Source organism: Simochromis diagramma, unplaced genomic scaffold, assembly GCF_900408965.1.
Source record: "Simochromis diagramma unplaced genomic scaffold, fSimDia1.1 OVJJ01000293.1, whole genome shotgun sequence".
Lineage (NCBI taxonomy): Eukaryota > Metazoa > Chordata > Actinopteri > Cichliformes > Cichlidae > Simochromis > Simochromis diagramma.
In genome coordinates, this window is record NW_024386801.1 from 2,867,999 (window position 1) to 2,880,801 (window position 12,803).

The window sequence follows — 12,803 nt, forward strand, 5'->3', positions numbered from 1 at the left end:
AGATTACCACTGGTACTGTTGTAGTTTTCATGTCCCACATCTTCTCCATTTCTCTTTCCTTCTATGTTCATATTTTGAGAGTTTTTCTATAACTTTCAGAGAGATTTCTTTCAGTGAGGACCGATGTCGATAAGCAGACAAGTCAGCTCTATTGGTCTTGATTTCTTCATCAGTTTGTATTGATATATCCCATAGTACAGCAGCCTCATCACTTTCAGTTACCGTTGAGGGTTTGTGTTCATAATAACATTTATCTGATATCTATTTTTTGTTCTTCTGGCATAGCTGGTGGTTGGCTTGTTTTCCGTTATTTGTATCACTGGCATGTTGAGCTCCCTTTGAGCTCTATTCTGGATTTAGCTGCTTTGTAACGTAGTGGTAATGTTTTCTTAGTTCTTTCATGGTCTCTAGCTATCTTAAGGAGATTATCCTCTTTGTTTTTGAGGTATGTCCCAGCCAGTCATTGTTCTTATAATGATAATAATAATAATCATAATAATTTTTTTAGGGTTTTCCAAAACCCCGTTAGCCACAAAATGCTTAGAACTACACAGTAAAAAAATGGAGTGTCAATATTTCAGAGTAAACCTGAAGACGGATGAGAAACATACTTGAGGCTGAGATGACAGAATGACATGGGTAAGAATCAAAAATGTAAGATATAAAGAAACATTTTAAACATTGTATTATTTTTAATTGTGATGTTTAATGCCAATTATTGAATTTAAACATTAGGACATCTCCCCCTAGCGTAAGAGTGACGTATGCGCAGGGCATTGTTGCTCTGTCTCCATATCTGGAAGACCCATATTCACAACATGGATATGTAAGTAAAGGGAACTTTTCAACATTAAATACATAATTGCCCTCAGAAATGTTGATAACATAGTCCTTCTTCGTTTATTTAATTACATAGAAACATTACTACAATCCAGAGAGCAGTTCAGGATACATTGCATGGCGGTTGAAGACCATTCAAAGAAAAGCTGTGGAGGAAAGAAGCGTCTCAGTCTGCAAATCTCCCAAAAGTAAGTTCGCTTATCATTTAAATTATACTGATGTAATTTGTAGGCAGGATTCAATCAAACACTTCTCTATGTTCTGTATTTTTGCATTACAGATAGAACAAGATTTCCGACTCCTGTTTTGTGAGGTCACTGGGAGCAAATTCTTGGAGAGGTGGCTCACCAATCTCAAAGCAAAGGCTGTAAAGGAAAGTCATGGACTTGTCCCCACCTCAGAGCTCTTGGAGTTAATGTGCAATGCTGAGTCAGGTACTGAAGTTGAGAATGGTATGATTGTGACTGTTTTTATTTGCCATTGTTGGTTATATAGGTAATTCTGTCAATTCAATGTATTTTTGGAATAATTCTTTGTTTATTCGTCTGTAGGCTGGGACAGTGACTTGTCTACTATCTTGCTGCTGCTACATCTGCTACCACCATCTGCACAAGGGCGAAAGAGACCAGGAAAGATGTCTGCATCTCAAGCTGTCAATAACCTCATCAAATTCCCAAAGGTATGTTGTTTAAAATATACTTTCCATCACCTCTATTTTCATGGACAGTGAGTTGAGCTAATCTACTGTCAGAGGATAGTCACTTAATACTGTTGTTTAATGTGTTGTTGTAGGCTGGAACCAGTGTACAGCAGCATCTGACTCACCCGAAGCAGTCAGCCCTACCTTCTTATTCAGGGATCCACAAGAAGCAGCATTCACACCTTCATTGTGATTGAGAAGCATGCACTTCCATGTAAAGCGACAGGTTCAGTAGGAGCCCTTGATGAACTCTTTAGGGCCCATTATGTCTTATTATGGCCCAACTTTTTTACTTTTCTGCAAACAACTACGACATTGGGGAAATGTCATATTGCTTTCTCTAGTGAGCATCATAGAACTGTGAATTGTAAAGGTTTGTTACGTTAATTAAACGATATTGAAATGAGAAACATAATAAATGCTGTTACTTTAACCTGTATATTTGTTGTTATTTCCATAATGTAGGATAGATCACAGTTATTTAGTAATATAGCATCATAAGATGAATATGAAAAAATCACACTACAGAGAAATAAAAATGATATATTATTACACATCAGAGTGCTATTATTAAACTAAATTTGGAGTAAAAATAACTCTATAAAGTGTAATCAAATTTCTCTGAACAGTGTGAATAACCCTCAGTGTTAAATATTTTTACACATTTTGTTGTTAATTTTGACACTAAATTGAGTACAATTAACACTGAAAAGTTAACACTGGCCATAGAGTAAATTTAACTCTAATTTTAAGTGGGACCAAATGTTATCTGAAGCAGAGTTAAAATCAACTCTGTAAGTGTAAAATTGACACTTGGTTTTTTACTGTGTACACATTTTTTACAGCTACACAAAAAAAGATAAATATAAATGCATTTAAAGAAAACAAAATACTAAATCAAAGGATGTAAGTTTTAATTTAAACATATTCTTGTTTTCATTATCTCATCTTAAATTATCTCCCATCCATACATTTTCCTGTACTTATCCATTTCAGGGTCACAGGTTAGAGTGTGTGTGTGTGTGTGTGTGTGTGTGTGTGTGTGTGTGTGTGTGTGTGTGTGTGCGTGTGTGTGTGCGTGTGTGTGTGTGTGTGCGTGTCTTTGGACTGTGGGAGGACGCAAACCCACACAGAGACGAGGAGAATTTGCAAGCTCCACAAAGAAAAGCACAGGCCTTCCATAGTTTAAACACCGTTATCTTATCTTTTGCTAACAATTACTTCCATCATCACTGAATATCATCACTTACAGTCACATTTCTTGGTACTTTCCCACTGATGCTGTTTTTTTTTTTGTTGTTGTTGTTGTTTTCTTTTGTTTTTTACGCTGCAGTGATCATTTCAGGCTGACAGACCACATGCTCTGTGTCCTCCACCTTTTTCTTATTTTTCCTCTAGTCTGTTAGTCTTTTTTATATTTGGACTTTCATGTCTGCAACCTTTGTTTTTTTTACTTAATCCACAGTGAGTGTCTCATGGGAAATGATATTCAGAAGAGCTCGTCTTTTTTGTTTTGTTTGCTTTGTTTTCTTTTACCATCTTACTTCCACTTACAAAGCATTTCAAGACTTTGCCCCTTTTCTTACTCAACATAGCACAGAGGTTCTGGTTCATGCCCTGGTCACCTTTTGCATGGATGATAGTAATTCTACTCTCTCTGGTGTCTGCAAAAAAAACCCATCTTAATCTGCTCCAAATTAGACAGAACTCTGCAGCAAGGATCACATCCACACCAAGTCCACCGATCATACCACTGGTCATCCAGCTTTATTAGCTCCCCATTCTCCAGTGAATCCAATACACAGTTCTGTTTGTCACTTTCAAAGCTCTCCACAACTTGGACCCCTCTTATCTATCAAATTTCCATCATCCTCACACCCTTTCCCGTGCTCCCGTGCCCCAGTCGTTCGCCTGACTGGCCCTTGTTTCAGGCTTGAGACCATGGTTGCCACAACCTTCATCTATTCCACCTTCATCAGCCAGGCACTCTGTTGCACAGTTGCATCTCAGCGCAACACCCACCTGTTCACATCTGCATATCAACTATAACCCTCATGTTTCAATCATTATTCCTGGATTTTAGAGCTTTCTAGCTTTTGTGTTATTAATGTTGATTTTGTTGTTAATCCTGTGTTGTAATGTGACGTAAGGTGAAAGGTGCCAAAAAATAACATTTATTTATTTATTTGTAATTTCTTGGATACATTTCTTAAAACCTTTCACCCTTTTCTTAAATCCTGAAACACAACCAACCAGCCAACTTGTAAAACTATATTCCTTTTAAACACCCTCTGACAGTGTGCTCAAATTCCCATGTTTTCAGATCACACACATAACTAACTCGAATAACATTTGAGCATTCATTATACACGACATCAGAAAATGTCAAGGACATCTAAGTCAAGTCCTCTTTGATTGTTTTGCAAGTCTCCAAAAATACAAACACACTTTACATTTCATCAACTTCTCAGTACCAGCTTCTTTTAGTAAACCGCATCCACATCATTCAAGACTTAAGATTCTGGATCCCTAGTTTGTGAGTAGTAATTAGTGATTACTTTGTGATATGCTCTTTAAAAACATCGAGTTTTTTTTTTATTTCAGTTTGATACTTGTATAATTGTGACGTGATGTCTAATTTTCCCCTACTTCACAAACAGTCCTTCCAAAAACTTTCTTGAAATGAATTCCAAGAGTCACATTTTTTCACAATTGCTAAGACGTATTTTTCAAAAGATTCCTCCCTTTTCTCAAAACTGGAAACACAAAAGCCATTTTTCAGACTACATTCACAAAACCTTCTGGCAAAAGCACTCACATCAAAACAGTTTTATCTGTGCTCAAAACCACACAATGTTTTCAGAACATGCACATACGCACGCACACATACACACACAGCCCTTATAAATAACGACACTACTGAGCATTCATTATATACTACATCAAAAAAACAGGGGGTATGCAGCTCACAAAAAGAAAATCAATGTAACATTCCTGCAATTCAGTCAAAAATTCAGTGATTATGGTGACTATCTGCTGAGATTAGGTTACATTCTTTATCTCTTATTATCCTGCTTCCCATATTCCCATGCATACTATTCCAGTGTACTATGATTTACTCACAAAAGTGGCCACTTTCTTATTTATCAATGACAAGTAAATCAGAGAATGTGGCAAAGCCTATACACCTTGATTAGGTATATACAGCGTAAACATTTTTTGATCTATATTGTCCAGTACATTAAGTGTATTTTAAATTGTGTTTATAGTTTTGCAGAATAGCTAAATGGGAGACTGTGCAAAGGCTTTGACACAAGAGTGAGTGATTCAATGGTTCACTGGTTCAGAGCACCAAGCGTTCAGGATTTTGTATTTTAGAAATTTAGAGAAAATGTTATGCCCTCTGGTAGCTTAGCTTACTAACTTTAGTTAAGCTTGACAAAAGTGTGACTTTTTATTCTGCCACTGGCACCTTATGGTCACAGGTAGCCACATAACTGGATAGTTCAAAATCTTATCAAATACCAAATAGTGTCAGAATTACACAAATTATTTATACAAACTGCACCAATTGCAAAGATATGAACTGAAGGATATCGTATCTTATGCAGGTATAAATTCCAGCCAATTCACCAAAGGTTTATTGACAGACTATGTAGCTGTGCTGCTGCCTGGTGTGGTTAAAAACAACAGTGATTCAGGCAATAAGCAAAACACAGTTGTGCTGTATTTGGAAAAGCAGGAAAAAAGAGCTGAAGGTCACTTTAAACGCGCTGCATAGCTTTTTTATGTATATAAAATATTGATCATAGTCCCTTATCCTTGAAGATAAAACCGTTAACAATGCATCAGCAATGCCAGCAACTAGTCAAAACAGACAGCAGAGAAGTACCACCAACACACATGAAAAAAAGAAAACACTGCAAATCCTCCTAACATTTCAACAAATGTTAAATACATCATCAAAGCCAACAGAAGCCTGTGCTCCCAGCAAATCAATATTAGCCCCTACAGCATAATGAGGGCAGTAACAGGTTGACTGTTGAATGCAAGATAATTAGGCTTTCAGTTGTTTCTTAAAAGAATATACAGCGTTGCTGTTCACATTTCTTCAGGCAGGTGGCTTCAGTGTTTAAAGACCCTGGATGAAAAATGCTTTTTGTGCTTTGTCTAGGCTGTGAAAGAGTCTTCTCTTTGGGCTTTCTCTAACATTAATGAAGATTGGAAGTTGAAGTCGCCCTCACGGGAGCTATAGACAGTCCATTTATTGCGTGAGAATAAACTGTTAAAGCATATCTCGGCTCATTTCTATAAAGACCTGTCTACTCGCTGAGCCTTTGATGGGCAGATGAAGAAAACTAAACAACTGGAGCTTCCTGGTGGATATTTGAAAATGAAATTCAAAGTCCAAGTGATTGACAGTGTGTGGGATACCTTGTATTTTCTCAAATCAAATTAAACTGGGGAGGAATAACTGTACACACTGGTATTAGGTTAGATTTACATAAGCGCTCCATTAGTAGTCAAGTATTGTAACTTCGCAGCTATGTGTTATATAGATAATTAGAGCTGGTTGTGAAGTGTGCTTTCTATTCTCAAATTTGAGATGGAACGATACGGCTGCATTTCAAATAGACACTTGGGGTGGAACTAATATTTACTCAAGCATATGTACAGTACAGTTTACAGTGTTCTCACCCACCCTTCCACTCAGCAGCCCACCACCCTGTGAATAACATGATGCACAGTGGCACATATGCACACCCTGTCATACAGTTCGCAGTCATTTGGAAAATTGGCAAGGGGACTTTATCTAAATGACACTGCAAGACGGAATATTCCAGTGCAATCTCTCAGTAAGAGGATCTGATATAAATTGTTTGGACTCTCAGTGCCCTGCTTCACACCTTGCTTTGGGCTTTTATTTGGCTGCCTGGAGCAAGGAATATGCGGTGTAGTTTGGTTTGTTTGTTTTTTCTCTAACTTGTACTCACCATGCATGCGTTTTTGGGTATAGTTTACACAGTTTAGTTCATTTGTGTCTTGTTTGTGCATTCATGTGGCGTGTGTGGGCTTTCATGTGTAAGCATATCTATACCTGCCTGCATGCATGGTGCTTCATTTTGGCATCTATGGGCCATACATGCGTGACCAATCAGCTCACAATCACCTGCGGTTAAGTGGAAAGTATACAGTGTTCCAACCAACCCAACTGTAAACAAGAGAAGAGAAGAGAAGAGAAGAGAAGAGAAGAGAAGAGAAGAGAAGAGGAAATACCGGTTGATGCCAGACTGCTCTCTTCCATTCCAACCAGAAAGGTGTACGGTTCATAGCAGAGGCTTTCATTTGGTCATTAGTCTCTATCAGCTCCCGTCTGTTAGTGTTAGTATGTGTCAGAGAGCTATCTTTCTCACTCTCCAAGGTTTGATGATGGAGAGGTAATTTCAGCTTTATGGCGGTGTGACTCTAATGATGAGGAAGCCATAGCTGAGAGCATGCAAAGGCAGTGAGAAATGCTTTCTGTCTTTCCCCACATGTATATACAAAAAGACACATCTGAGCTTTTTATGTGTACATAGCAAGTATGTATGTGTGGATACAAACGGGAAAGGTTCCAACTTGTACTGCTGTCCCCATCACTGAATAGGCTTTTAATGGAGAGTAATGAGGAGCACTTTTGCGGCAGATGTGCCCTCCCTGCAACAGCGTTTTACCCCGAGACTTTAAAAACTGACCCTGAGTGAGACGTCAGCAGGCACCAGTCTCTCCTTGCTTGGTACGTGTTGCAGGAATTTGAACAGGCTGTTGACCGAGTTTGCCTCGAGCACCTCGCTGCACCCAAGCAAGTAAGAGTAAGTATCATTTCAGCATAGCACCTAGAGTCACATTAAATGACAAAAGCCCTAGCAGTGTTGGCCAGGCCCAAAATCTGTTACAGGGCCATCTTCTTCACTGGAGTGTGAAATTATTTTAGCTCTTTCCTCATTATAGGATTTTAAAATGCATTATAGTTAGGGCCTTTATGGTGTGCCGCAGCATTAATTCAATTTGCCCCATTCACGCTTTCTTATTATCACTCTCAGTTCAAGCTACAGGGGGAGGAAGCTGCTGAGCAGTGCTCCCCAGCCTTATCTTTAAAGGATATAAACTACACTACCCAGCTCAATCAGAGCCAGCCTGGACTGTTCCATCCATTTTTCCTCTGACTCCCCTCTCCCTCGTTCTGGATGCTTCTTTCTGTGGTGACCTCCATCTTTCTTTCCATCGTCTATCCCTCTCTCCATTTCCTTCCGAGTTGGTGATTGATGGGGGTGGTCCAAGGAGCACTTTCGATATCTTTCCATAGACACACTCGTGTAGGCAAACCAACAAACACACAGCCTGTGCACGAGCTCAGATGCTACACACACGAATACAAACGCAAAACCAGGGCCAGGCAGAAGCAACAGAGGCAGCCGCACAGGTTTAATGGGAAAACAAGCCACAGTGTATGGGTGAGACAGCATTAATCTATCACTGAAACCAGAACTGGACTGTGTTTGTTTAGCACACCATAGAAGGAGGCATTCCGGGAACACCCCATCACTATCTGTTATGTGCAAAAGTACAATAATGTATTGAGCACAGCAAATGTGTTCCTGCGGAAGTACAGCAGATTAGTATGGAGCAGCTGCGTGAAGCGGGACTTGAGCTCTGACAGTGCTCCTCCACACTTGCATGAATGCACTTCGATTAAACACACACAGACATGTTTTGTCCATGTGTGTTTAGACAAAGATGCACAATAACATGCTATACACTATACTAGTCCACATGCATTAAACTGTAACTCAGCATGCGATTGCAGGCGGGCTTACTGGCAATGGGGGAAGAGGAAGAGAGGATAAACTCCTCATTTAGATATCTAATCCCATGAGCAGTCTGTCCTGTGTGGACCATCATCTCCCGTCATTAGCAGCAGGCCAGCAAGATTAAAAAAGATCAATGTTTATCACCCACTGTGTGCGAGGAAATCCAAGTCTTAAACCTCCCCATGTCATCACAATTAATCACAATATCTGCTATCACGGCTATGTTAACAACAGAAATTCATGATTATAGTAAATTCATAATCAACCTTAATGCCCCAAATCTGTGATAATGTTCACGCGCTCACAGTGGATGAGCTCATACTAACATTATTAAAAGTAGTAACACTCCATCAGTTGGATTTAGTGTAAATATAGGGTGATCTTGCACTCAATCCAAATATTAAGACAAGCTGAGTGACTCATTTGTAACTTTGAACGCACAATTATTCACGGGGCGGACTGAACATTTATGGTAAGATCCTCAATTTAGTGTTTGACAAACGCAGCCATTTCTCAGTTAGAGATATCCATCAAAACTAACTTATCGCACATTCACACAATTAATTATTGAAATTACTCGATTAAATGGCAGCTGCAGTGTCAGGGCAGAAAGGGCAGAAGTAATTATGAGTCGATAACTTGTGAAAAATGACATGCAAAACTGTGGACGGAGCCTAGGCAACAGAGTTCTTGCAGAATAAGAAAGCTGAAAGCAAAACTGAAAGGATCCCTTTCCCTGCCATTTTCTTTATTTAATTTTCAACAAAAGCGGGTTTAAGAGCTGCAGGAAACTTAATTCTAATTCTTGATCCTTAATGCGTGGCAGTGGTGCATGCTTCCCTGTTTCCACAGCAAGGCTGGCACTACTTATGACACCGTAACATCCCTATCCCATCCTTCTCAGCACATCATAAGACTGTGGAGACCATATGGTCTGATTAGTCGACAGAATTAAGCTCTACACTGTCGAGGCAGCGAGAAAGATAGATGAGGAGAAAAAAAAAAGCCTTGCACGTTCAGTGGTTCCGCTGAGAACAGACACAAATTCGTAGCTGGAACACATTTAGAGAAATAAAAAACGCATGCTCCACAAGCACATGCCTGAGCCAAGATTGGAACAGATAAAGCAGAAATGTCCAAGTACAGAAAGGAGGAACATAACAGAAGCATACAACAGACAGATCAGGAAACAATCAGAACAAATACTGTCTTTTGTGTGTCACCCACAATCTTAAGATCCTTTGTCTGCATATCATTCTTCATCTCTGCAACTGTCTCAAACTCTAATTTTAAACATCCATATAGCAATGTAGCATGTAGCTGCTCTCCCCCCTCGATGCCCATCAGCCCTGAGAGGCACTACATTATCTCCACATCTAAGACACCTGCTCCTGCAATCAGTTGGACTCTCTCTCTCTCTCTCTGTCTGTTTTTCTGCAATGGATTAAATAACCGAACCATGAGATGGACATCATCTTCAAACACATCTTCTAATCTGGGCCTCAATTCCCTAGTCTTCTCTATAGTCTTTTTGATCGCCAGTGAGACGAAACTTTTGCGACCCTTTTTCTTCACTCTACCATCTCATTTTGGATGGCACTGATTTTCATCTTCTTAACAAAAGGATGTGAAAATTGGTGCCACGCAATTACTACAATTTCTGCAATTTGCCCGCTTTGCTCCAAAGCAAAGTTCACGGCATGTCAAAACATCTCACTAGGAAACTTGGCCAGCCATGTGATCTTTTGCACAGCATTAAGAAATCTCCTTGTTCACAGTTCACCCGGCAGAGATTTCAAAGTTGTCCATGTCCTGTGTGTTTTTCAGTGCCTTCTTGAGCCACCGAATGCAGGGCTGCAACCATTGTTATGCTCAGTTAATTGGACCTTTGGGTACAAAAGGTTGAAAAATTCAAGACCAAATAGATAAATAAGCACGAGCATTGAATTCCCACGACATGTCCCAGCGCTAGCTCCAATTTTCCTTTGCTCATTCTAGCCTATAGGCAGGCTTGTCTGAAAGGCTGATTCATTAGAGTGCTTCAGGACAGTTCTATCAGCCCTTCGACTCAATCACACACCTACCTCTCTGCCAGTTTGTAAACTATCAGCAACAGTCTGTCACAGCCTGTTCGGCGACATATAAATTGTTGTTTAAAGTGATGTTTTGTGACTGTGAGCAAAACTGCTCCTAGTTAATCAATACCACAAAATCAATTCAGCTCTCTGGGGAAATGTCACAGAGAAACTACCCAGCATGCAAAGGTGGGGCAAAAACAAAAGTTTTAGATGGATGGAGGAAGTGGCAGATGAGGCAGCGAGCCAATGAGCTAAAGCATAACCGGTTCATTACAAATCATTCCGCATTAAGGGAAACAAGGCAAACACAATAGCAGATGATTAAATTATGTCAACAAAACCCCCAAACTCACACCTTTGTTTCCCGCTAAGCTGGTGTCAGAGCATCATGGATTAGATTTATTAAAACAAAAGCTTCTCCACTGGTGATAAGCTTCTTGTTCAATGTGTGAGCTGTGCTCATTTATCACACAGGTAGACATCGGGCTGCACAGAGGAATACTGAGAATCTGTGCTATTGGAGGTCAGCGAGACATTTACCTGACAGCGCCTGCCTCTGTGCAATGTCTTGAGCTGACAATGTCTGTGGTAATGGGCATCAATAATGCAGACCCTTGGCCGAATAAAAACTCCCTGTCGCCATGACTATCCTCACAGCCCTGTGCGACAGCACATATGCTTGCACTCATCTCCTGCTGCACCACACACAACATGTGTGATATACAGTATGAGTGTGAGCTGAATGCCCACGTTTCTGTAATTCCAAGATGGCCCACAGAATAACAGAAATAGTCCACAATTCTCGAGCTTTAATTATTTTTGGGGCTGACATTGAGTAAACGTCTTAACTTCCTTCCTTAACAGCTTGTTCTGGTACACGGGGTTTACCAGTCTGACCCCAGATCAGAGCAATGTGTGATCTTAAACTTTAGTTAAAGGCCAGACGTGACAAAATCACATTACACGCCAATTTCACAACTAAAAACTGCAGTTCTTGAAATGGTCACTTGGGGGCTGGTTCCAAGAACGATTCAATCCACATACAGTCCCATTTTAAATATGATAGCAAGCTGATACAAAAATAATTATTTCAGTCCCCAAAGATAATTTTCTCTTAGTGACACATTCATCCCAGTTGTAAAGACAGTTATGCAGTCACCTCCACCCCAGCTGAACACTGACATTTTAAAGGAGCCAACAAAGGCAGAGTGGCTAAAGCTAAAGCTACACAATGCTCAGAGCCAACCACAAGACAGCAGCCTCAGTGAGAGTCTTAGGTATGAGCAGTGAAAAGATCAAAGCAATTACGAGGAAAATTATGGAGACGAGTGAAAAAGAGAAAAGGGCGGATGTCTTGTTATCTGGTGAGGTTCTAAACATACTAGAAGATGATGTAAGTAACTGACATTTGGTTTGTTATATAAATCTGTTGCACCTACTTTTGTTTGGTAAGGTAAAAAATGTCAAGGTGACTGTACAGCAACTCATTCTTAGTTATTTATTTGTAACAGCGCTCCTTCTTATGGCTGAGTACTTTATTTTCAGTTGTTTCAGTCAGAGATCTACTTTACTGAGATCTGGGGGAAATAGTAAAGTTTTAACTATTTATTTCATTGTGAAAAGAATATTTTGTGTTGATTTTTCTTTGTATATGCTGTAAATTACAGCGCTTAAGAAAAGAAACTCTAAACTGGCAAATACTCTTTATTGACAGGCCAAAAGAACTGGACAAGAAAATTGCAATCACTGCATCTCTAATAATTAATAACCCTGTGATAGACTGCCCAGGGTGTGCCTTGACTTCTGCCTTGTGACAGTGAGTCTGACTGAGCAAGTGATTGGGAAAATGTGTAGATGGATTAAAAAAGACAATTTTAAATAAAAATAATAATAACTAGAATTCGCAACTCCAGGCGAAAGTGTTGGGATACTTGCTACTTGCAGACTCGGACTGTGGCTTGCTGTCGATGGGAGCAAAAAGTTGTCGATAAACAGCTTGTTTATGAAAACAGGTGTGCCTAATAAAGAGGCAGACATTCTGAAATTGAAGTGTGTTTCTGTTAATCATACTGTAGGTTCATGGGAGCATGGTGAAAAAAGTGGGCCAAGCTGTAGTCGAACTCACAACCTTCAGCTTCCAAAACGTTAAAGAACATGTATTAACCCACTAACTCAAACGGCAACGCAACAAAACTCAAAACTTGCATGTCCCACATGAGTTAGTGGAAAGTGTGCCACAGCAGGCTGCAGCCACACTATGGTGAGACACAGGTCAAACAGTCCACCAAGGATATTCAAATCAATGTGGCGTGACACGAGAAAAGTAGCCCTTTT

The 12,803-nt window shown here is 39.8% G+C and overlaps 1 protein-coding gene and 1 long non-coding RNA gene across 2 annotated transcripts in view; one reads left to right on the plus strand and one right to left on the minus strand.

Annotated features, from left to right (window-relative positions):
• Nucleotides 1-12,803, minus strand: part of LOC120729491 (neural-cadherin-like) — a 106,180-nt gene that overhangs the window by 79,397 nt on the left and 13,980 nt on the right. The gene's annotated exons all lie outside the window — the stretch shown is intronic.
• On the plus strand, nt 772-2,107 carry LOC120729501. The gene is made up of 3 exons (XR_005694944.1): nt 772-1,028; nt 1,121-1,274; nt 1,392-2,107. It is a non-coding gene; the product is annotated as an uncharacterized LOC120729501 (long non-coding RNA).